Here is a 25,570-nt window from a genome sequence, read left to right on the forward strand (position 1 = left end):
ACTTGCAGAAGTAGGCTCCTGATCAGAGCTAAGACAGCTGTTGTTGAAAATGGCCCAACAGGTCTTTCATAAAATGCTATAGCACAAGATGTTCTGTACAAAGATACTGGAATATTCCAGGCAAGCTTGTCTGAAACCATAAAGGACAGGCCTTATTTTCTCATTAAATGATAAGGGACAACTTGTATGCTGACTGGACATTTCAAATCTTCCCTTTCTGACTGGCCATGTCAGCATTGCTAAGAGGAGGAACCAAGCAACGCTAACAAAAAAAAAGTGTACAAAATGCCCTGTGTTGTTCAACACACTGCTCCCTGAAATCAGAACATCTGGATAAGAGAGACTGAGCGACTGCTGCTGCCTAGCCAGCAAGAACACCTTGTTGCTGACTAGCACCTTATTCACTTTGTCTTTTAAGAGACTAAAAACAGCGCTATCATAATTCCCTCAGGTCACCTAAAATCCTAAATGAACTCTCCCAAGAAACCAGCCATTGAGACTGAAGTTCGTGAACCCACCTTTCTGCCAGTTCCAACTGATACTTATAAAAGTTATTTTGCTACTTATTTACCCAAGTGATGACTTATTTTGTTAGCAGAATTTAGCTTTACTGTATGTACCTGAATTAAAAGCCTCTAAATGACTACAATGTGTGATGTGTACCTGCGTTTTACTAACAAGTTTAGTCTTAGTTGTCTAGGAGTTATATTAAATCAGTAAGTAATTGAGAGCACTGAATCTGCAGGAACTACTTACACTAAGCATAGTACTACTTGTCAGGAGAAAATGTGCTTCCCTACAGCAAAAGTTAGTTGCAAGAAACCCTGAGTGTTTCAAAGAGTTCAGTCTAAAAATAAATAAATAAATCAGACTGTGGTCAAGAGAATTGATGGCTTTTTAGACAGATGGGAAGAAGTTTTAAATTGGCTCATAAGCTAAAGGATTTTACCACTGTTTCACTGAAGTGGCATAAGAGTTTATTGAACTGATGGAATTGCAGAGAAATTTAAATATCATAATAATGATTGGCATATTAAACTTTGGAATTAATGTAGGACATTTGCGTGTGTACATGAGAAACACCTGGGCAAGGCAATTTTGACATTGATATTTAAGTAACTTGTCTATATTTCTAAATGCTTCTTCAGAATTGTTTCAACTGACATGAGCAGTCTCATAATTCCAGTGGAGACAAGCTTGATTGGAAGTAAATAAGGATGCATATTTAAGGATCCGTAGTTCCATATTAATACCAAAATCACCTGGCTCAGACTACTCAGCATAAAACTAGGATAGAAGTTTGTCTTTGTAACAAGACAAGACCTTGAATTAATTGAACTGATTTACTATTTCTTGAAAATTGCAATAACCAATGTTGAGTTCAATTTGACATTATCTCACCATCTTTATTTTGCTCTCTGAATTTCCCATTGTCTTCAAAACTACTTTAGCTAATAACCCTCAAAATTCATAATTCTCTAGTCTATACTTGAGCCAAGGAACAAAGATCCAAAGAACAGCAAGAAACCGAGTAGAGATAACTGGTTAAATTTAACCTCTTTCTCACAGCTCCAGGACACTGGAACGTGTTCTGCATATAGTAACTCCTTGCTTAACGTTGTAGTTATGTTCCTGAAAAATGCGACTTTAAGCAAAACAATGTTAAGCGAATCCAATTTCCCCATAAAGAATTAATGTAAACAGGGCAGGGCAGGTTCCAGAGAAATGTTTTTCACCAGACCAAAAAAAAAAAAAAAAACAACCTGAGAGACACACAGAGTATAAGTTTTAAACAAACAATTTAAGACTGTACATAGCAATGATGACTGTGAAGCTTGGTTGAGGTGGTGAAGTCAGAGAGTGGGATATTTCCCAGGGAATGCCTTACTGCTAAATGATGAACTAGCATTTGGCTGAGCCCTCAAGGGTTAACACATTGTGATAGACACACATCCTGTGTGAGAGAGATGCGCATTGTCCCTTTAAGTACGCTGACCCCACTAAGTACATTGCCTTTTTAAATAGATCAGAAAGTTGAGAGAGCAGCTGTGGTCCCTTCCCTCCATCCTGAGCCCTGTCATGTCTCCCCCCTGCTCTATGGATGGAATAAGCAGGGGGGCAGGAGCAGGGGGACACCGTGACATTAGCCCCCCCCCACCCCCCGCATAGCAAACAGAAGTCTCCTGGGAGCAGCTCCAAGGCAGGAGCAGCACATGGCAGTGGTGGGGGAAGGACAGCTGAACTGTTGGCAAATTGATAGCCTGCTGGGTGGCTGCTGCATAGGGAACTTGAGAGCGAGGAGCTGATAGGGGGCTGCCAGTCCACCCTGGTTCCAAGCCCCCCCCCACAGCTAGCTGCAACAGGCTGCTCTTCCTGCAAGCAGTGGACAAAGCAGGTGGCTGCCAAACATTATAAGGGAACATTGCGCAACTTTAAATGAGCATGTTCCCTAATTGATCAACAACATAACAATGAAACAACATTAACCAGGATGACTAAAGTGAGGAGTTACTGTAATCCAAGTCCAAGAACTCCACCAAACCAAGAGAACAAGATGGTATTTAAAGCATTAGCTTGGTATGATCTAGTACATTCATGGATTATATATGATATGCAGTTTGCACCTGAAGCAACCCACTATGAAGTGCATTGCAGTAGTAGACCTACATGTCAAAAACATGCATCAGTTACCAGTTCAAACAAGCTAAACAATTGGTTCAGAGAGAGTGACAAAAAAGTTAAACTCAAATTTCTTAGCCACCAGCCTTCTTGCTCCAACTACTAGATAACTTTCCTTTTCAGACTGTAACCTGCCAATATTCTTGAGATAAAAGCCAATCTTCGCCCTGCCCACATTTTTCATGTACTGGCTTTCTGAAGTAACTCCACTTTCAGATTGGAAGGCTTAGATCTAGGAAGTTTTACTAATACTCTAGTTCAACAGGCACTAACAAAAGGAATCTACTGATTAGATTCAAATGTGTTAATGCATATTAATTCTACAGAATCCAAGAGCTACCTAAGGAGTGCAAGGGCTTCTTTTCCTGCTCCCTAGATTTAAAGCCTCCACGTTCATTGAACGTTCCATAGAAGGCAGCATGAATTCTAACAAAAGGCTTTGACTTAGCTGTACAGATCTTCATTACTGGAAGCTGTGCCCTAAGCCCCACTGCAACACTCCAAAGAATTCAGGTAGATGAATCTAAACAGCACAAGCACATACTCCTTCAGCAAAATCAGCAGGATTACAAGTGACATCAAAGTTTAGCAAGCCAGGGTGCGTCCCATAATGCCCTCATATCACATCACTTATCTGCTAGCCAATTATATGAATGTGCACATTTGAACAAACAATTAAAACATCAGGTCTCAGTTTAGACCTTGCAGTTCACATATATAACAGTATTTTATTTGCACAAGAAGCAGATATCAATACATATAATAGTTGAACAAGAGAGTCAGTGTTACCCTATTGCTGCATTATATCAGGACAAACAAAAACCATTCCACTCACTCAGAGCAAGTAAGACGCTATCATTCCCACCCTGTTTCAGGGGTCCTTTGCCTTATGTTTCACTACATCTGGGTATCTTTAAGCAAGGGGGAGCAGAACCCACCCTCTGAAGGATAGGGAAAAATGACACCACAAGCAGAGAATCAGTGAAATGTTTCCCACCTGGGGAAAGCTTGATAGCTGAGCTTTGAAGACCAATGTCAAGTTTGATAGAGCTGATAAGCTAGAGAAGAGTACAAGTTAATTTGAAATGGATACCAGGGGAAAAATTTGGTGACAAAAGAAATTGCAAAAAATTGGTTTTACGAGTGGGGAAGACAGATTAATTTGGTATAGGTGAAAGAAATATACCCATGTCTACATGAACAAGTATATATGGCTATATGTAAAAAGCAGCGCTGTTAATTATTTGCGGTTAACTCAAGTGATCAACGCAAAATTAACTAGATTAAAAATAGTTGTGATTAATTGCTGTTTTAACTGCACTGTTAAATATATTTGAAAATGTTGAAAATCATTTCAATTACAACACAGAATATAAAGTGTACACTGCTCACTTTATATTTTTTATTAAAAATATTTGCACTGTAAAAAGGAATAGTATTTTTCAATTCACCATATCCAAGTACTGTAATGCAATCTAACATGAAAACACAACTTACAAATGTAGGCTTTTTTTGTTACATAACTGCACTCAAACACAAAACAATGTAAAACTTTAGAGCCTACAAGTCCATTCAGTCCTACTTCTTGTTCAGCCAATTGCTAAAACAAACAAGTTTATATTTATGGGAGATAATGCTGCCCACTTCTTATTTACAATGTCACCAGAAAGTGAGAACAGGCATTAGCATGGGACTTTTGTAGCTGGCATTGCAAGGTATTTAGTGCATCTGGCATGTAAAGATTCATATGTCCTTTCCTGCTTCAACCACCATTTAAGAGGACATGCTTCCATGCTGACGACGCTCATTAAAAAAAATAATGTGTTAATTAAATTTGTGACTGAACTCCTTGGGGAAGAACTGTATGTCTCCTGTTCTGTTTTACCCGCATTCTGCCATATATTTTATGTTATAGTAGTCTCAGATGATGACTCAGCACGTGCTGTTCATTTTAAGAACACCTTCGCTGCAGATTTGACAAAAGGCAAAGAAGGTACCAATGTCAGATTTCTAAATATAGCTACAGCACTAGACCCAAGGTTTAAGAATCTGAAGTGCCGTCCAAAATTTGAGAGGGACGAGATGTGGAGCATGCTTTCAGAAGTCTTAAAAAAGCAACACTGATGAGGAAACTACAGACCCCAAACCATCAAAAATGCAGGTGGCATCTGACTCAAAGGATGAAAATGAACATGTATCGGTCTAAACTGCTTTGGATTGTTATCGAGCAGAACCTGTCATCAGCATGGAAGCATGTCCTCTGGAATGGTGGTTGAAGCAGGAAAGGACATATGAATCTTTAGCGCATCTGACATGTAAATATCTTGTGACACCGGCTACAACAGTGCCATGTGCATGCCTGTTCTCACTGTCAGGTGACATTGTGAACAAACAGGCAGCATTATCTCCTGCAAATGTAAACAAACTTGTTTTTTCAGCAATTGGCTGAACAAGAAATAGGACTGAGTGGACTTGTAGGCTCTAAAGTTTTACACTGTTTTGTGTTTGAGTGCATTTATTTTTTGTACATAATTGTATATTTGTAAGTACAAAATTTTCATGATAAAGAGATTGCACTACAGTACTTGTATTAGGTGAATTGAAAAATACTCTCGTTTTCTTTTACAGTTCAAATATTTGTAATCAGAAATATAAAGTGAGAATTGTACACTTTGTATTCTGTGTTGTAATTGAAATTAATATATTTGAAAAGGTAGAAAACATCCACAAATATTTAAATAAGTGGTATTCTATTTTTTTAATCACATGCTTAATTTTTTTTAATCACGCGACAGCCCTAGTTTAAATGGGTTACCTTCATTCCCTCCACCCCAGATCTCAGCTCACATAGAAGAGCAGGAAGACACCCAAAAGGAGTGGAGTTTCCCCAGATACCTGAACACATGGTGGGCAGGGAGCCTGCAAAGAAGCAGGGCTCCCCCAGATCCCAGCACATATAGGGAAGGGGAGAATTCAGGTCTGACAGGCCCCACCACATCTAAATCCCCTACTCCCTCTGCTACTCACTGTTCTCCAACCCCCCCCTCCCCCATCTTCTCCCCTCCCATTCCCCTTAATCCCTACCCCCTCCCCTGAGCCTTCTGACCCCTCTTCCCTCTCCTACCGCTCATTCCCATAATGCACCCATTCCTTGCTGCAGACCCATACACCTCATCCCCTACTGCCATTCTTGTACACCTCATCACGTCTCCTCTCCCAGTAAGCATTTCCATGTGTAATTTTCTTTTTGAAGACAGTTTCAGCATCTGACTATTTTACTGTACTCATAACATTTCTCCAAAATTAAAAAAACAAAACACCACACAGTGACAGGCTGCTTTTTCCCAAAAATGTTTTCAGTTCATTCTCAGTTTTCTGCCCAGGGTGAATCTCAAACTTCAAGTTGCAGGCTCAGAGAGGTGTCCCATTCATCTCAATGAGATGTTCTTAGCTGACAGAGAATACCCCCCATGGTGATTAAAATAGCCTGAAACAATAGCTACAAAACAAGTGAAGTGATTCACTCATGTCAATATATGTGTTCCCTTTTCCCCATCCTGGAATTTTTGATGTGTCAAGCATATCTGTTCTCAGCTCCTGACCCCAGTCTCAGCTGTGTTCTTGGTGCATGCTTTTTCTAAGCTCCCCAGAGAGGGGCAGGGTTTACCCAGATCCTGGCTCACATCGGATGGGAGTTGGGGAGAAGGGCTCAGACACCAACAGAAAGGCAAGCCCCTCCCAGACCCTGGCTCACATGAAGGGAGCAGGGAAGAGAATCACACCCCCAAAGATGGGCAAGATCCCAGCACCCACACAGGGGAGGAACCAGGGCTCAGGAACCACTGGTGGGACAGATCCCAGCTCACATAGGGGGTAGGTAGAGGGATTCAGACCCTCCAGATAGACAAGCCCCTGTAAGACCTGGCTCACTTGAAGAGGAAAAGGGGGTTACACCCCTACAGATGAGCTGGGGCCACTAGATTAAGGCACACAAACAGGAGAGGAATGTGAGACCTGACAAGCACTCCCGGCCCCCCATCACTCACTCAGGAAAGCAGACTTCGACTCCCTCAGGGAACGGATGGGTAGGATCCCCTGGGGGACTAACATGAAGGGGAAAGGAGTCCAGGAGAGCTGGCTGTATTTCAAGGAATCCCTGTTGAGGTTACAGGGACAAACCATCCCGATGTGTTGAAAGAATAGTAAATATGGCAGGCGACCAGCTTGGCTTAACGGTGAAATCCTAGCGGATCTTAAACATAAAAAAGAAGCTTACAAGAAAAGGAAGGTTGGACATATGACCAGGGAAGAGTATAAAAATATTGCTCGGGCATGTAGGAATGAAATCAGGAGGGCCAAATCACACCTGGAGCTGCAGCTAGCAAGAGATGTCAAGAGTAACAAGAAGGGTTTCTTCAGGTATGTTGGCAACAAGAAGAAAGCCAAGGAAAGTGTGGGCCCCTTACTGAATGAGGGAAGCAACCTAGTGACAGAGGATGTGGAAAAAGCTAATGTACTCAATGCTTTTTTTGCCTGTCTTCACGAACAAGGTCAGCTCCCAGACTGCTGCACTGGGCATCACAGCATGGGGAGTAGATGGCCAGCCCTCTGTGGAGAAAGAGGTGGTTAGAGACTATTTAGAAAAGCTGGACGTGCATAAGTCCATGGGGCCGGACGAGTTGCATCCAAGAGTGCTAAAGGAATTGGCGGCTGTGATTGCAGAGCCATTGGCCATTATCTTTGAAAACTTGTGGTGAACGGGGAAATCCCAGATGACTGGAAAAAGGCTAATGTAGTGCCAATCTTTAAAAAAGGGAAGAAGGAGGATCCTGGGAACTACAGGCCAGTCAGCCTCACCTCAGTCCCCAGAAAAATCATGGAGCAGGTCCTCAAAGAATCAATCCTGAAGCACTTACATGAGAGGAAAGTGATCAGGAACAGTCAGCATGGATTCACCAAGGGAAGGTCATGCCTGACTAATCTAATCGCCTTCTATGATGAGATTACTGGTTCTGTGGACGAAGGGAAAGCAGTGGATGTATTGTTTATTGACTTTAGCAAAGCTTTTGACACGGTCTCCCACAGTATTCTTGTCAGCAAGTTAAAGAAGTATGGGCTGGATGAATGCACTATAAGGCGGGTAGAAAGTTGGCTAGATTGTCGGGCTCAAGGGGTAGTGATCAATGGCTCCATGTTTAGTTGGCAGCCGGTGTCAAGTGGAGTGCCCCAGGGGTCGGTCCTGGGGCCGGTTTTGTTCAATATCTTCATAAATGATCTGGAGGATGGTGTGGATTGCACTCTCAGCAAATTTGCGGATGATGCTAAACTAGGAGGAGTGGTAGATATGCTGGAGGGCAGGGATAGGATTCAGAGGGACCTAGACAAATTGGAGGATTGGGCCAAAAGAAATCTGATGAGGTTCAATAAGGATAAATGCAGGGTCCTGCACTTAGGATGGAAGAACCCAATGCACCGCTACAGACTAGGGACCGAATGGCTAGGCAGCAGTTCTGTGGAAAAGGACCTAGGGGTGACAGTGGACGAGAAGCTGGATATGAGTCAGCAGTGTGCCCTTGTTGCCAAGAAGGCCAATGGCATTTTGGGATGTATAAGTAGGGGCATAGCGAGCAGATCGAGGGACGTGATCGTCCCCCTCTATTCGACATTGGTGAGGCTTCATCTGGAGTACTGTGTCCAGTTTTGGGCCCCACACTACAAGAAGGATGTGGATAAATTGGAGAGAGTCCAACGGAGGGCAACAAAAATGATTACGGGTCTGGAACACATGACTTATGAGGAGAGGCTGAGGGAACTGGGGATGTTTAGTCTACGGAAGAGAAGAATGAGGGGGGATTTGATAGCTGCTTTCAACTACCTGAAAGGTGGTTCCAAAGAGGATGGATCTAGACTGTTCTCAGTGGTAGCAGATGCCAGAACAAGGAGCAATGGTCTCAAGTTGCAGTGCGGGAGATTTAGGTTGGATATTAGGAAACACTGCTTCACTAGGAGGGTGGTGAAACACTGGAATGCGTTACCTAGGGAGGTGGTGGAATCTCCTTCCTTAGAAGTTTAAGGTCAGGCTTGACAAAGCACTGGCTGGGATGATTTAGTTGGGGATTGGTCCTGCTTTGAGCAGGGGGTTGGACTAGATGACCTCCTGAGGTCCCTTCCAACCCTGATATTCTATGATTCTCACTCCCATGTCCCTTCCCAGTGTCCCATCTCCTTACTCCCCAACCCCTCTCTCCCTATTCCCACCTATTCTTCCATCCTTAATCACCTTTTCCTCTCAGTATTTCCTTGTCTAGTTTATTTTATTTTAAAAAAATAGTTTGTGCCCTCTGAATGTTCAGTTGTGCTCAGATTACATCTGACCAAAATAAAAATTTCCCTTTGATAGAGGCAGCATGCCTGTTTGGGGCAACATGCCTGTTTTTTTTATTTCAGATTTCTGCCCTGGGGATTTCTGCCTCAGTAGATGAGGCTTGGATTTAATGACCACAACATGTCTTTGAAGCCCCCCAGGACCTGTGATGCAGAAGTAGTTATCCAGAGAGTTAGCCTCTTTGCACATGCTCAGTAGGCACAGAAATAACCATGAGGCTTATGATCAGCTTAATTGGAAAAGCAAAATCTTTTTGAATTAAGATTTAAATTTGATTTCCCTCAGAAGGTACACGTAATTTGGGGGTAACCATAAAGCATGGGACACCCTGGTGTGATTAGCTGAGCCCCGGTTTGATCTCAATCTGCCAGAATCTCTGAACTTTAAGAAAAGCTGTCTTTCCCCCCAACCCACAGGCGTATCCCCTTAATGAAATGGCCCCAAATTTAGATCACTAACAGAACCCCACACTCTGCATGAGACACACTACATTTCAAAGCAATTCAAATAAACATGCAGATTTTATAGCACTTAGAGACAAGCTTTAAACAGAAAGCTTTCGCTCTGCTATAATTGTTTGTCTTACAGTAACAGTCGGGTGCCAGGTACTTTTGGCCAGTACTCCAGCCGCTCCAAAGCCCTCTTTTTCCTTCTGTTAGCAGTGCCTGGTTTTATCTTCTGTTCTCGGAGGGCTTCATTAGCCCTGCTAATAGCGAGTTACAGCAAGTGTCACATTCCCGGAGGACTCCATTAAATTTCATGGCCAAAGCTGCGTACTGTAATGATACTGAAATCCATCCTAATGCAAGTTTTCCCTACATGGACATAACTTCATGCCAGGAACCCTGCACTGACCTATAGGTGTAAGGATGCGTTTCTGCAAGTACTCCTGCACTATAAGTCACATGACCCCCATAACCAGCCAGTCAGCATCTAAGTTTCCCCATCATTCAAGTGCTTTTATTTTGCTGAATGTTGTCTCAAACAGCTCTCAGAAAACTGGGAAGAGCCTGATGGACTGGAAAGAAAGAGGCTACTATTCCTCCATGAGGAACGTTTCATTACAGCAGCACACACAGACCCGTAATTCTGGAAAAGAGAAACGGAACTCTTACAATGAATACATGCCACCATGCATACAACATCTTGTATCTAATCTTCTCATCTTTATTCCATGGCTGTCTCACCTCTATGCCAGATGGTGTCTACTCAAGCACTACTAAGCAAGTCAACAAGTCTAGAGCCCAACATTTAGACTGTGAAAAATTGTTTTTAAGCCACTCCCTTCTTCCCCCACACCAGGATCTGACTCAAACACAGTGATTTAGATGTTTCCATGCAGTGTTGGAAATTCAAACAAAATAGCACCATGTGTGCCAAGAAGGAGTAAAACTGACTAGTAAATTAAATCATGAAAACTGAAATCTAAAAATATGAGTTAAAAACAAACTTTTCCTTGCACATGTTAAGTATCAATGTTGAAAGTGCTCATTTAAATTCCTAAGCTCCCTAACTCTGCCAGTACTCCCCTGTTCAAGTTCAGTGATCCATCACCTCTCAAACCAAGGCCATATCTACACTACAGGTGCTGCAGCAGTACAGCGACAGGCTGCAGCTACACCGCTGTAGCGCCACAGCACAGATGCTTCCTACAGCAACAGAAGGGTTTTTCCATCACTGTAGGTAATCCACCTCTAAGAGCCTGTAAGAATTATTCCACTGACCTAGCCACACACACACAGTGGATTACATCAGCACAGCTGTGGTGCTCAGGGATGTGACTTTTTCACACCCTGGAACACTGTAGTTACATTGACCTAACTTTTAAGCATAGACCAGACCAAAGTGAAAAGCAGCCTTAGCAGATGAAACTACTTTCCAGAAAGAAAAGGAGTACTTGTGGCACCTTAGAGACTAACCAATTTATTTGAGCATAAGCTTTCGTGAGCTACAGCTCACTGATGAAGTGAGCTGTAGCTCACGAAAGCTTATGCTCAAATAAACTGGTTAGTCTCTAAGGTGCCACAAGTACTCCTTTTCTTTTTGCAACTACAGACTAACACGGCTGCTACTCTGAATACTTTCTAGAAGGCAGCCAGCAATACATCTCACGCTGACCACAATCTTGCAATACAATAAATAGGTTTTTGCCATTTCACCTGTCCTCAAAGTAAACCTGGAGGTTTGTCCTGTTAGCCTGAACTGGGTTAAATTAGGGCTTTTATTTCTACATCAGACAATTCAGATAGCTTGCCCAATAAGCACATATCTTGTAACATTTATGCTCCAGCTAGTTTTTGTGATTGATCTTCTGACATTAAAATCACAAGTCTCAGATTCCAGATCGACCACACAGTTGCTGCCACGTGGAGGGTAGACACAACCCTTCCACACATCTTATTGCAAGGCTTTGAAGAGGTTCTCCTCTTGCTTCGAATAAACTATGCTCTGAAAATAGAATGCTGTGTACTGAACCCATGTGATCGGATAACTAACAGAGGCTTCTATTATTCAAAAGTGAATGCAGTGGGGTGGGGTGGGGGGGGATTCTAGAAACTAGCCATTTCAATGAGTAAGAATGGGTGGCCAAAAACAAAACTAATTTTGCCACCACACCCTTATTTTTTACAAACTGATTTTTTTTCATAAATCTTATTTATCAAGACCAATTGCTTTAAAAAAAAAAAACAGAGCCACTAACCCACCATCCAGGCACAACCTCACCAAATCAGTGCGCCTGCTGAAAGCAAGGGGAAAATGTTTATAAAATTGAATTTGTTTTACTTCCAAAGCTCTATCAAAGAATGAAAAGATTTAAAATGATACAGTCTTTCCCCCAAACAGTTTTTCATAACTGCTTCTCTCCTGTGTAGCAGGTTCTTTTCTCAGCGACCCACCGAAGGACTAAAGTCCAGACTCTCAAATCATAAATACATTAGCCTTTGAAAAATGACTTTCCATTTGAAAATGTAAATTTTAGACATTTGGTTCATTAAGTACATTACTTAATGCAAACCCTGAAGACTTGACCCACAAAATTTTTGTCTCCACACCAGAAAAATCTTGACAAACAGGGTCTCTGGAGAGGCAGAAGCAAGTCTATTCCTTTCATATATTTCACAGCATGATTACACAACTACATAACCTTGAAATGGATTTTCAGAAATCTAGTAATGTTCTAAAACTTAGTACATTGGGACACAAGAATGTTGCAGTGTCTGAAACAGCAGCACAAGTGCTGGTCTGATGAGACCATCAGAGGGACCTCATTTTTTATTTTATAATCTGCTGGAATGAAGCAAGATCACTGAAAACTCACCACCTCAAATATTCAATTGAACGTTCTCTATGGTCAGTTTTCACTAAGTCTTAGAGAAGACACTAGCATTATGAGCCCACTGCCAACTGTTGTTACTGATAACCACCCCTTCACTACCTGATCAATGGCAACTCAGGCACCTGTACAAACAGGCTTTTAAGGACTTCTTGTGAAGTCTTGTCCTTTACACCCAGTGTACAGGGGTCATAGTGGGCGCAAGAATCTCACCTACAATTATTAAAATGCTAATGGGCATCAGTGTGTGCCCACACTAGAACCACCACTATTACTACTCATCATGGAACAGCACTGGTGAGAGAAGTTAGAAGAAAAATGGTCAAATTGTTTAGACAGGCCTTAAGACCTGATGAGGGTTAACTAAACTGTTTCAGCAGTGAGGATAGTTAATGTTCTAAGGGTGACCATGTAGTGAGCCATAAACATTACTGGTGTACTAAAGAGGCAGGTTATTTTACAGTGAGAGGTTTTCAGTTAGGAAAGCACCTTTATCATTGATGAGAACACACTTGATTAACAAATCAGATCATTAACAGAAAAACATTCACCATAAGAGTTACTCTGAAACCTGATATAGCAGCAACAGCCGTGTTAGTCTGTATTCGCAAAAAAAAAGGAGTACCTGTGGCACCTTAGAGACTAACCAATTTATTTGAGCATAAGCTGTAGCTGTAGCAGCTGTAGCTCACGAAAGCTCATGCTCAAATAAATTGGTTAGTCTCTAAGGTGCCACAAGTACTCCTTTTCTTTTTGCTGCTATATCAGTCTGCCATAAAACAATCCCTTCCCCTCCTCACCTCACATTTTAACTGCACTTAGGAAACTTCAGTTTGATGGCCTGGACTGAGCTGGGATTGATAATGGGACTGAGCCTTTCACCTCTACATCACTGGTTCAGATTCAGCCCAGCTCAATAGTTACCTTTCAGAGGCCAGATCAAATACTATGACATTTTACCATGCCTGAACTCTTGTTTACGATCTGATTTACTTACCTGGTTTAACAGGTTAGATTAGAATAAATAATATTCAACATATCAACTATCACTGACATACTGCTAAACAGGACTGTCCTGTTCCACACTGACTACTAAGGTGATCTTTAGGCTGAATGCAATTAACAGAACCATTGGCAAGTGTACAAATATGGTAAAAAGTGTAAGGATGTAGACAAGGCCTAAATGAAATGACTTATCAATAAAATCCCTACAAAACATGTCCACACGACAAAACCATCACCACAGCTGGCACTAACTGGAACCCCTGCTGGCCAAGTAACAAATGAGACAGGGTGACAAAGTTTCCTTCTCCCCAAAAGGCAGTCCTTCCAGACACAGTTGAAGCATGCAGAAGGGTGGTGTGGGGAAACTTACTCTGCTTTCTGCCTGTGCCCCACCTGAAATCCCAGGAGGCAATTTCCAGTTGTCAATTCAGCACTTCTCAACATGAAAGTTAATAATTTTTCTGTTCTGAAGAATTGTATAGACTGCGTTTGGTAAGGCAGGAAAGTTACACAGTACATAATTAAGAATTTCAAAGACTGATTTCTGGGGAGACCATAATTATTTTCCTCAGATGTTAAAGTGCTCTGACACTGAAGCCCCTCTACTTCCACACCCTATTGCAGTCAAACATGCCAAGTAAAGACTTCATTTCCAAGTCTTAAAAAAAGAGGATTATACCATAAGGACAACTTTAACAAATTAGATCCTTGAAGAGCAAATTAGGTACTCACCTAAAAACCTCCGCAATTACACTAATAGGTGCACTTTTAAATAAGGAATAAATATGCAGAACAGTTTCTGAAATGACAAATGCGTATGGCAGTTTACAGATGCAAGGTGGCAAAAGTACATGTGTCAAAGAGGTTATAATCTAACATTGAGTAATGGCTATATGTCAACAAATATTAAGCTAATATGGAGACACATCCAAGAAGTCATTGAATCAATTCCACCTTTTTGTCATATAAAATTTAGGAATGTTCATGACAAAATGGGATTACTACTCAATGCTTTAAATATCCTGAAACACCTATAGTATCCTCTACAGTCTACATGGAACAGTGAGCCTCTCAACTTTTACATTTTTATTGTGTTGTTGTACATAATGGGTGATCACTTCGTTGATTATATCTCTTGAAAGCATGTAGTAATAACACTTTTATATCTCTGTACAGTGTTATGGCAAAAAAAATACAATTTATTTTTTAAAAAGTAACTAATTTAAGTCTCAGTCATGACTGTTTGGGTTTTGTTTATTTGGCGCTACTGAGCTTCTACCAGAATGACTGTTTTTCCTCCCACACAGAAAGTTTCCAGAGATTTGTTTCAGTGTCTCCCTCAACTGCTGAGCTACCTAACATTAATGCTGGAGTGTAGACAGGTTCCCAAGGGAAAGCAAACTAAAAACCTCCTCTTATGTTACACATTCAAAAGAGTTTTATTCCACCTATAAGGATCAGGAAGGTAGAACCCCCCCTACCAGACGGACAACAAAGTTCATAGCTTAGAGGAGGCTATGAGACGAGCTCTTGACCCACTTACAATACTTCATCCATATAAAGCACTCTTCAGCCAAGGATCTCAAAGTGCTTTATGGATGTAAGCAAACACTATTACTCCAACTTGATTTCTCGCCTACCCTAGTGCTGGCATCCGCTCAGATATTTGCCGGGGAACTGGGAGTCTCCCCAACCCTCCCCCCAGGGTCCGCATCCCCTGCCCGGCCTCACCGGAGTGGGACGAAGGATGCCCCGGAGCCTTCCCACCCGCCAGGGGCCGAGGCCAGGGACCCAGTACCAGAGCTCACGCCCAGCCAGCCCAGGTGGAAGGACACGAGGAAGAGCCCCCCCCGAACCCCCTGCCCTTGCGGGGAAAGAGCCGCGTCCCAGAGCCCCTCCCCCGCGCAGGCCCCGGCTCCCCTCCGTCTACCTACCCCCTTCCGGCGACCGCCTCCGTCCGCGCACTCAAGATGCCCCACGGTGACAGCGCCTCCTCCGCCACCGGGAACGCCGCTGCAGTAACAGCCACCGCCTCCTCCCGCTCGCTCGACTGCCTTATTGCCTAGCTATTAGCACTTGCCCCAGTGCGTCACCATCACACGGGCGGCCACAGCCAATGCGTACTCACGCCTCACGGCACACGCGCAGGCCGCTACGGACGCCTGTTGGCTGAGCTCCCCAAGTGTATCTTGGGGGCTGTAGTCAGAAACTAGTCCGCGCCGGGCTGGGGGCGTAGGAGTGCGCATGTGCACGCAGCGCGCTGTGAGCAGCGGAGCTCGTGCGCTTTCACCCTGACCTTTAGTTCAGTTGCGTAACTTGCGTAATGATTCCCAATGCCTTCCTCAGGCTCGTTATAGCCGCGTGACCGGTATCACTCTTTGATTGGCTGAATGAAGTTCGTGACGATCGCGCGGGCTCTTACTGTCTCGCGAGCGAAGCTCGCGACGGGAGGGTTTGGAAATTTGAGTCGGCGGGGGGGCAGGGAGCTTCCAGAGACTGCCTCGCAGACACACACGTTGCTTTCCTCTGCGGGGGCAGCCACCCCGTCCCTGTGAGGGGTGCTGCTCTGCCACGAAGGGGGAGGTATCCCAGTGGGCAAGTCTGTTAGACACCCTGTGAGGGGCAACGTCCTCCCTGTGGGGGATAAGTTTGTCACAATGCAGTTAGGGACAAGGGGGGGTGAGGGGTCTCTGCATAACACTGCTACCCCCCCCCCGTGGAAGTGGGGCGGGGTCACCGTCCCCTTCCCCTCCGAAAACTCTCCACAATGGTAGCAAAGTATCTATATGCAGAAGTGTTTGCAGCATCTTGCCCAAAGCAACAAAGATTTAATAGAAAAATAGTGCACATTATTAAAAAATATATTTAAAAATTTAAGATTCCTAATATAACAGTCTCTGTTATAATATAAAACTTATCACAACAGTACACCCAATCATATTTTTAAAATACAAAACTCTGAGGGAGGGGGACATATACATTAAACTTTTCTCACAATTATATTTGTACATATATGTACAACATTCACCACACATCAAAATATATTTATGAGACTTCCCTTGTGATGGTAAGTTCATATGTACGCAGTATAGTACATCAAAAAGGCAAATACAGACAGTGAGACAAATACTGTTCCACAACATAATTTAAAAATTAGATCTTAGAATCATAGAATATCAGGGTTGGAAGGGACCTCAGGAGGTCATCTAGTCCAACCCGCTGCTCAAAGCAGGACCGATCCCCAATTAAATCATCCCAGCCAGGGCTTTGTCAAGCCTGACCTTAAAAACTTCTAAGGAAGGAGATTCCACCACCTCCCTAGGTAACGCATTCCAGTGTTTCACCACCCTCCTAGTGAAGCAGTGTTTCCTAATATCCAACCTAAATCTCCCGCACTGCAACTTGAGACCATTGCTCCTTGTTCTGGCATCTGCTACCACTGAGAACAGTCTAGATCCATCCTCTTTGGAACCACCTTTCAGGTAGTTGAAAGCAGCTATCAAATCCCCCCTCATTCTTCTCTTCCGTAGACTAAACATCCCCAGTTCCCTCAGCCTCTCCTCATAACTCATGTGTTCCAGACCCCTAATCATTTTTGTTGCCGTCCGCTGGACTCTTTCCAATTTTTCCACTTCCTTCTCGTAGTGTGGGGCCCAAAACTGGACACAGTACTCCAGATGAGGCCTCACCAGTGTCGAATAGAGGGGAACGATCACGTCCCTCGATCTGCTGGCAATGCCCCTACTTATACATCCCAAAATGCCATTGGCCTTCTTGGCAACAAGGGCACACTGTTGACTCAAATAAAATTTAAGAAGCAACTACCGCATGGAAATAGTTCAAAATAGATGTACAAGAATGATTCAAGGTCTCAAATAACTGCCTTACCATGAAAAATTTAAAATCAATTTATATAGTAGAACTGGTCAGAAAAAATTCTAAAAAAATATTTTCATTGGAATTTGCCAATTCATCTAAATCAAAACTTCACAGAGATAGTTTTGAAGTTCCAACAGAGCCCAGGCATATTTCGAAACCTGGCTGTTTTCCTGCCAGCTTTCCCACCTGTCTCCTTGACATCCCGCCTCTCTTTTCTCTGAATGGCCTCACTACTTCCCATTCTCACAGCTACCCATCAGCCCAGGACTTCCAGAGTCCCTAGCTCTGGGGCAGCCACCATGTCCACTGTCTCACAGTTGGGGACCTCAGGGCTTCCAGGGTCTGTGGCTGCAGGGCAAACCACCATGCAGACTGCTCCAGGTATGGGGCTTCATACACTTTCATGGAGAATTTTTAAATTTTTGTTTTTTATTCCAAGTCTAACTAAACCACATTTTGAAATATTTAAATCAGTGGTGGGCAACCTGCGGCCCACATGCAACCTGTCAGGGTAAACCGCCGGCAGGCTGCCAGACAGTTTGTTTACATTTGCACGGCCACTCACAGCTCTCAGTGGCCGCGGTTCACTGTTCCCGGCTAATGGGAGCTGCGGGAAGCAGCCCTGTAGAGGTGAAAGGCTCAGTCCCACTATCAATCCCCGCAGGTTGCCCACCACTGATCTAAATCCTCTGTGAAACGGCATTACGTTTCTCTGCCCAACTCTACTATTTAGTTATCAAAGAGAAGGTTAAGAGGTGACTTGATCGCAGGCTGTAAGTACCAAACGAGAAGTTTTCTGATGGTAGTGAGGCTCTAATCTAACAAAGGCATAAGATCCAGTGGCTGAAAGTTGAAACTGCAAAATGGAAATCAGGGGCACATTTTTAACAGTGTGGGTAATTAACTGATGGAACAATTTACCAAGAGATGTGTAGTGGATTCCCTATGACTTGACATCTTTAAATTAAGATTGGAGGTTTTTCTATAATATATGCACTAACCCAAAAAATTATGGGCTAGATGGAGGAATTATTGGATAAAATTCAGGGGAGGAAAAAATAAGGAATAGGACTCAGGGACTGATTTTTGAGGAATGATTAAAAGAACTAACTATGTCTATCTTAATCAAATAACATTTTAAGAAAAGAAATAATAACTGTCTACAAGTTTTACTACGGCAGGAGAGGAATTATTAACAGCAATGGAATTAAAATAAGCAAAGAAAAATACATGTGTTAGCCAGCTAGTCCACAAAAACCGGTGCTAAAAGTATGGGGTTCTAGTGCAGGGCATTTGTTCCTTCTTGGAACCTATTCAGAATTGTTTTCTTAGAAAGGTTCTTGGTGTTCCAGGTTACTTACCTTTATGTACTGAGGTGGCAACTTGCTACAATTTGTACTGAAGCAAATTCTGTATCCTAGAAGCAAATAATTATGTTTTTCTTTTTAAAAAAAGAAAAGGAGGACTTGTGGCACCTTAGAGACTAACCAATTTATTTGAGCATGAGCTTTCGTGAGCTACAGCTCACTTCATCGGATGCATACTGTGGAAATTGCAGAAGACATTATATACACAGACACCATGAAACAATACCTAATAACAATAACAATAACAATAGGTATTGTTTCATGGTGTCTGTGTATATAATGTCTTCTGCAATTTCCACAGTATGCATCCGATGAAGTGAGCTGTAGCTCACGAAAGCTCATGCTCAAATAAATTGGTTAGTCTCTAAGGTGCCACAAGTCCTCCTTTTCTTTTTGCGAATACAGACTAACACGGCTGTTACTCTGAAACCAGTTTTTCTTTTTAAATACGGTATTGGAGTTAATATAATGCTGGATACCAGACTTCCAAAGATGTTAATTTGCTGGAAGAGAAAATTAACAGTTCTTATTGGCTAAGAACGATGAGATTAAATTCAGCCTTCCACGTCTCACATTCTTGGTTCTATGGGCAAGACTGCCATTTGTCCTTATGTGGCAATGCCATGGCCTGTCCCAGTCATGATTCTGTGCTTAGTTAGGAAGAGAAAGCAGGCTCCGCAAAGAATCTGCTGCTTCCTTCCTGCAAGGAAGAGGGAAGAAAAAGGACAGAAGGGCTGGGGATTGGGGAATGCCCTGTCAAAGACTTCAGTAATTTACTTCCCCCAGGATCAATTCCTTTCTGAGTCATAATTCCTCCCCAGAGCTGCTTCTAGGGTGACATAGTTGTGCCGCCCTTAAACAAGGCGAGAAATTAGGTCATAATCTAGCCCTCATTGAATTGATGAGACTGTGAAAGAGCCAGTCAATTGTTTCGTCACTGGATTAAAAACTCTCCAGTGTTTCTTTCTGGACAGTGCTGTGAGCACAGAGCCAAGATTTACGATTGTGGATGGAGAAATGGAAGTCTGGCTCTACATTAAACAGAAACACTAACAGTTCATTTAACATACAAGCCCAGTCTAAAAAAGAAAATAATAATTTTACCTTCATGCCCCACCCTGAGTGTATTGTATTGTAACATACTAATATGTATGTATACCACTGCTCCCTACTGGTGGGATTAAGAACTACTCATCTGTGTGTCATAGGCTATATAAAGTAAATAACTAATGGAGATTCCCCTGTAGTTGAAGTACTAGGGACCCGTGTGGTCTGTGTGAAGCATAGTGACAGTTGTGATTGTCCTAGGTGGCTATGGATTCATTACTATATTATTCTAATTGTGCCTCTCATCCTGGTCAGAAGCACGGGTGCTGGAACAATTTGTATAATGGGGGTGCTGACAGCCATTGAATCAAACTTTAAATCCTGTATATAATGGAAACCACTTCAAGCCAGGGGGTGCAGCAGCAACCCCAGCACTCCTAGTTCCAGCACCTATGGTCATAAGCAAAGGTCCTGCCCTGTGCCCTTGATATCATCGGAAGATAATGTTGCTGTGCTTATAGCATAGAGAATTTTGCTTCTTGTTTCTGCTGCTTCGCATCAAAGGAAGTCTGCAGGTGATCACTCACCATACCCCTCAACTTCAGCGCATCCAGATGAGAGAGTACTCAGAAAAACTAGTGCTTCAATTGAACATGAGGACTATCCATTTCTAAGTATTGTCACAGATGGGTTGTATGGCAGGCTGATGTCTGCAGAAGGCCATGCCTGTTGAATGTAAAAACAACCAAGCAATATGGCCCCATCCCTGGGGCATTTCTTTCTCTGTACAATCAAGACTCTTCCCAGAGATCTGGTGGCAAAGTCCAAACAAACAAACAGACAGAAAGTCTTGTAATAAAGTTTAAAACAAACAAAATGGTCCCATACTCAAATATCTTCCTCCCAGGGACTCCTGGTAAAATTCCAAACTCTCCCCAGAGATCAGGTGGCTAAAGTAAATAATAAACAGCTAGAATTTATTTGCAAAAAGAAGAGAAAGCCACTGCAGAATCTCCCTACCCGGACTCTCCTAGACTCCTGCTATCAAGCAAGAGGCTGTCCCCTTCTCAGCATGTCTTCCTGTGGAGCCCTACAAATCCCAGAAGCCCCAGGGGGATCTGTATTTCCCAGATTCCATTTCGTTGAGAGAAGATGGGAACGTTGACCTCCCACACTTCAAGCGTTCTTGACAGACTCAGCAGGCTGGGTTTTCTCCCACAAACTACTCCCTCCCAAAACCATTTTTTCTCTCTCAGTGCTTCTGTCTTTTGACCCACACATTTGTCTTTGAACAAGCCCCTTGGAATGAGGTAATATGGCCCTGCACACTTTCCCCCTAGATCTTAAGGAGCCAGTGTACCCCATGACAGTACACAATTTACAGCCCTACCTATCCCTCTTATGGCTGTCCAGTTTTGGGGAAGAAGGGGAGAAGTAGCTGTCCTCTGCTTCCCACAGGGAAAGAGAAACTGTTCCTACTGTTGGTCTTCCTTCCTCTGTTCTAGCGGCTGCCAGTGTGCCTTTCACACCCTCTCATGCTCTCCTGATGAGAGTGGTAGATCTCCTGTGTCATCTGAAAAGGGAGAGGGAGAAGCGAGAGGGCAACAGCTACACCTTTGTCCCCTGCAGGAAGAAGTCTCGCAAAATGGAGATTTGACAATAAAGCTTTAGGGTGATCTTCATATTTGTTATATTGTTTTTAATTATTTTTATCCTTGGGTTTAAAGTACATGCTTGTGATCTGTTTTTCCTGGTGGGTATTCTGGCGGCTGTAAGCATTTTGTTTTGTTCGTCTCTGATAAAATGATGGGGGAGGTGATTGTGGTCCAGTGGATATGGCACGTGACTGGGAATCTAGGATCCTATTTTCACCTCTGTCACTGACTCACTGTGACCTTGGGAAAGTCAGTATTCAACCCTCTGGTTTCAGGAAATTTAAGTTTACCAAAATCTGATGCTTACCCCACTGAGCCATCTTCTCCAGCCCTGCCTGAGGTAGAATACATCAGATCAGCCCATGTATATAATATTTCCCTTTACAACTTACAGTACAATGGAACTTTATTTCATATAGAGTCTTCAATATAATCTGTATCCTAAAATGCAGTTAAATAGAAGCTTAGTGAGAAAATGTGTGTGATTCTACACAGCTGTGTGTAGAAACCATGGGATAGCCACTTCAGAGATGCAGATAGGCACCTGCCTACTAGATGGAAGATACCAGACCTCCTCCAAATGGGAGCCCTGAGGTTTCTTTGGGATGCTGTGTGTACACCGGCAGAAGATGGCAGTTGGCAATGCTGTCTGTATTTCTTTGTCCACAGGCGACAGTTTAGTCTCATGGGGTGCACATTCTACACAATAGTTTACGGGTGGAAAGGGCAGAATATCGCATGCATTTGACCTGCAAGCAGAATTTAGGCAATCAGGTATTTGGCTCAGAAACCAGACTAACATCTTTAATCTTACAGGCTACCATGAGCTATTTAATTACCATGAATGATCAAGTCATTAGTTTCACATTTCATTCAGAAAACAGCATCTCCCACTAACACCATGCTGGTGTAGGGCATTTGTTCAATACAGACTCAGAGAAAAGAGCGCTTCTTGCTGAATCCCCAGCACCACCTTAGTGTTTCTTTGATGTCCCTCATCTAGGTACCAATCTAGCCTGCCTCTGTGCTGTTTTGTTAGAGCTATGAGTGTTACAGCACAATGCTGTATGGCTACAATAATTAATAATAGTAAATATTAGTTATTAGCATTCTTAATTCATACATCTCAAAGTGCTTTATGGGGAAGGCAAGTATCATTACTCTCATTTTATATATGAGGAGTCTGAGGTACAAAGATGTAAAGTGACTTGTCTAAGGTCAGTGGCAGTGCTGGAAATAGAACCCAGGTCTTGACTCCCCATCCTGTGCCTCTGGATCACACTGTCTATCTAGCAATGTGCAATTTAAAATCCACTACTTTCTCCCTCATTGGCAAGGAGTAGTTCCTCTTTGGTTTTCATCTGCTGTTTGCCCTTCCTTGGCTTTGCACGCATCAAGCCAATCTAAATCTGCTCTGATTTACATTCTTATTACTATCCCAAGGAGGTTCTTTTGTGTGAGGGTACCACATAAATTGCCCTTTAGCTAGAGATGGGCTGAACCAAACTTCTGGATCCCAACCCCCCAAACTTTGGGAAAGCTCAAAGCCAGATCATTTGAAAAAAATCCAGGAAAAATGTTCTGAAAAACTGGAGGATGTCGGTTTTTATTAGACATCCTTGTGAACGTTAGGTTATTTTTAATATAATTCTCAATGATCAAGGCCTCCAAATAACTGGGGTACAGAGAAGCTTCCAAACGTTTGGATACGTCTCTGAGCCTATAGAACAGGGGTGGGCAAACTACAGCCAGCAGGCCGGATCCGGCCTCCCAGCCTTTTAAGCCGGCCCTCAAGCTCCAGCTGGGGAGCGGGGTCTGGGGCTTGCCCTGATCGGGCGCTACAGCCAGGGCGCAAGGTCGGGGGCTGCGCCACACAGCTCCTGGAAGCCGTGGCATCGCCCCCCTCCAGCGCTCCAGCCGGAGAGCAGGGTCAGGGGCTGCTCCACGTGGCTCCCGGAAGCAGAGGCATGGCCCCCCTCTGGCTCCTACACACTCCAAAGGCCCCGCACCAATGGCCCTCTCCGGCACTCCAATGGGAGCTGCAGGGGTGGTGCCTGTGGACGGAGCAGCATGTACAGCCACCTGGCTGCGCCTCAGCATAGGAGCCAGAGGAGGGACATGCCGCTGCTTCTGGGAGCCGCTTGAGGTAAGCGCCGCCCGGAACCTGCACCCCTGAGCCTCTCCTCAAGCCCCTATCCCCTACCCCAGCCCTGATCCCCCTCCTGCCCTCTGAACCCGTCAATCCCAGCCCGGAGCACCCTCCTGCACCCCAAACCCCTCATCCCCAGCCCCACCCCAGAGCCCGCACCCCCAGCCGGAGCCTGCACCCCTTCCCACACCTCAACCCCCTACCCCAGCCCTGATCCCCCTCTCACCCTCCAAGCCCCTCGGTCCCAGCCCAGAGCATCCTCCTACTCCCCAAACTCCTCAGCCCCACCCCAGAGCCCGCACCACCAGCCAAAGCCCTCTCCACTGCACCCCACACCCCAGCCTGGAGCCCTCTCCTGCACCCTGAACTCCTCATTCCTGGCCCCACTCCGAAGCCCACACCCCCAACCAGACTCTTCACCCCCTCCCCACACCCCAACCCCAATTTTGTGAGCATTCATGGCCCGCCATACAATTTCTATTCCCAGATGTGGCCCTTGGGCCAAAAAGTTTGCCCACCCCTGCTATAGAAGAAGCCCTTCAATAAGCCTCAAACAACTCCCTCCATCAACAGGCTCCCCCTACTGCCTGTTGTCTTCATAAGGGAGGAAACCCAGTCATCTGCTACTCTCCTGATACTTTAGGGCAGGGGTGGCCAACCTGAGCTGGAGAAGGAGCCAGAATTTACCAATGTACATTGCCAAAGAGCCACAGTACTATGTCAGCAGCCCCTCCATCAGCTCCCCTGCCCCCCCGCTCCCAGTGCCTCCCGCTCACCGGCAGCCCTGCCAATCAGCGCCTCCCCCTCCCTCCCCATACCTCCCGATCAGCTGTTCCATGGGGTGCTGGGGGCTCTGGGGGGGAGGGGCAGGAGCGAGGGCATGGCAGGCTCAGGGAAGGGGTGGAGTGGAGGCAGGGCCTGTGGCAGAGCCAGGGGTTGAGCAGTGAGCACCCCCCGGCACATTGGAAAGTTGGCGCCTGTAGCTCCAGCCCCGGAGTCGCTGCCTATACAAGGAGCCGCATATTAACTTCTGAAGAGCCACATGTGGCTCCGGAGCCACAGGTTGGCCACCCCTGCCTGAAGGGGAGGATGGCAAGTCTGTATATCCTTTCTGGCATAGTCATGGAACATTTCCCACACTCTCATTGGAGAAGGGGGTTGTGGGGCACCTCACGCCATATCTCTTCAACAGAAGCCTCCAACTTCTTCCCTGTTCGTTTCTTTCTCTTAAAAGTTGGAGAGGCTTGGCATTTCCCTCCTCCCTTGTCATCACTTCCACTTGCAATTATTTACACCCACAAAATTTACTGTGGTGCAATGCTAGAATATGTGTTAAGAGTCCCTTACATGTATGGTCTTTAATGTAAAAGCCAAGTGAAAAGACTTTGAATTACTGGATATATTAGCAATGCCTGTGGGGTGTCATATACAACTAGGTAACACCTTTCAGCACTCATGCAGTGAGGATGGGACATAACATGTGGGTGAGCTTAGGGGGAGGAAAACATCTTTTTTAGATATATCCAATGTACAGTGAGTTTTATTACTGAACAGGGAATGTACAGTATCCCCTGATTGTATAGCTCACACATTTGACCTGATCTTGGGCTCAGGCTAGTTCCCATTGAGGTTTAATTGGAGTTGGGTCAGGCCATTGTATTCACATTTTTCCATGCATGGAAAATTATTTCTGTTACTTTGAATTACTATACCATTGGCTTTGGCTTTTATATAATAAAATAAGTTTAGGCGACCTTTTGTATTCCAAGAAATTGCTCTCTGCAATGCCAACAAATATACTGACTGTTGAATAAGAAACAAATATTGGATTACAAAAATAAAAAGTGGACACATCCATAAAAATAAGCAAACTAATCACTCAGCATAATTTTTCTTTCTTGTGGATTTCTGGACTCTTCCAATACTTTAAATATGAAATATGCATTTGCAGGATTCTCTGATGGTTGAAATAGTGGGTTCTGTAAAAGTTGCCATGTTTAATCAGAAATAAACGTCGTAAAGATTCAAAAATCTAGTTTTCTGGACTATGGATCTTGTCCATGAATTGGC

At 43.9% G+C, this 25,570-nt stretch overlaps 1 protein-coding gene across 1 annotated transcript in view; it reads right to left on the reverse strand.

Annotated features, from left to right (window-relative positions):
• Positions 1–15,517, reverse strand: part of ADIPOR2 (adiponectin receptor 2) — a 67,247-nt gene extending 51,730 nt beyond the window's left edge. Inside the window, exon 1 of the mRNA XM_074938877.1 lies at positions 15,338–15,517. The gene's annotated coding sequence lies outside the window, so the exon portion shown is untranslated. The remainder of the gene's footprint in view (positions 1–15,337) is intronic.
• Between the last annotated feature and the right edge of the window lie 10,053 nt (positions 15,518–25,570).

Source organism: Natator depressus, chromosome 1, assembly GCF_965152275.1.
Source record: "Natator depressus isolate rNatDep1 chromosome 1, rNatDep2.hap1, whole genome shotgun sequence".
NCBI classification, from domain to species: Eukaryota; Metazoa; Chordata; order Testudines; family Cheloniidae; genus Natator; species Natator depressus.